Genomic DNA, 1288 nt, shown 5'->3' with positions numbered 1-1288 from the left:
GGGGCTGGGGTGGGACCATCCAGGGATCCTGCGCCCGGGACAGGAGGGGGATCCGCATCCGGAATATCCTGGAAAAGGTGGGAATGACCCCGGGGATTATCCTGGGAATTCTCCTGGGAATTCTCCTGGGAATGATGGGAATTATCCTGGGAATTCTCCTGGGAATGATGGGAATTATCCCGGGAATTCTCCTGGAAAAGGTGGGAATGATCCCGGGAATTCTCCTGGGAATTCTCCTGGGAATGATGGGAATTATCCCGGGAATTATCCTGGAAAAGGTGGGAATGATCCTGGGAATTCCCCTGGGAATTCTCCTGGGAATGATGGGAATTATCCCGGGAATTCTCCTGGAAAAGGTGGGAATGATCCTGGGAATTCTCCTGGGAATTTTCCTGGGAATGATCCTGGGAATTCTCCTGGGAATGATGGGAATGATCCCGGGAATTCTCCTGGGAATTCTCCTGGGAATGATGGGAATTATCCCGGGAATTCTCCTGGAAAAGGTGGGAATGATCCCGGGAATTCTCCTGGGAATTCTCCTGGGAATGATGGGAATTATCCCGGGAATTCTCCTGGAAAAGGTGGGAATGACCCCGGGAATTCTCCTGGGAATTCTCCTGGGAATGATGGGAATGATCCCAGGAATTATCCTGGAAAAGGTGGGAATGATCCTGGGAATTCTCCTGGGAATGATGGGAATGATCCCGGGAATTCCCCTGGGAATTCTCCTGGGGGGTTAATTAATTGGGGGATTAATTGGAGGGGCTGGGGTGGGACCATCCAGGGATCCTGTGCCAGGGACAGGAGAGGGATCCGCATCCGGAATATCCTGGAAAAGGTGAGGAATTCTGGGAATTCCCAACCGCCAAATCCCAATTTCCAACATTTCCCAGTCCCTGGAGCAGCTGGAATTGTGGGACCTGCAGGATGGGATGGGATGGGATGGGATGGGATGGGATGGGATGGGATGGGATGGGATGGGATGGGATGGGATGGGATCCCAACCCTCTAATCCCAAATTTCACACCCCCTGGCAGGTCCAGAACATCTCCCAGTCCCTGGAGCAGCTGGAATTGTGGGACCTGCGGGATGGGATGGGATGGGATGGGATGGGATCCCAATCCTCTAATCCCAGTTTTCCCACCCCATGACAGGTCCAGAACATCTCCCAGTCCCTGGAGCAGCTGGAATTCCTGCAGGACCTGCAGAATGGGATGGGATGGGATGGGATGGGATGGGATGGGATGGGATGGGATGGGATGGGATGGGATCCTCTAATCCCAAATTT

Source organism: Empidonax traillii, unplaced genomic scaffold, assembly GCF_003031625.1.
Source record: "Empidonax traillii isolate 1590-97213 ecotype Southwest subspecies unplaced genomic scaffold, ASM303162v1 scaffold3447:size12954, whole genome shotgun sequence".
NCBI lineage: Eukaryota > Metazoa > Chordata > Aves > Passeriformes > Tyrannidae > Empidonax > Empidonax traillii.
Note: the sequence above shows the minus strand (reverse complement) of the source record.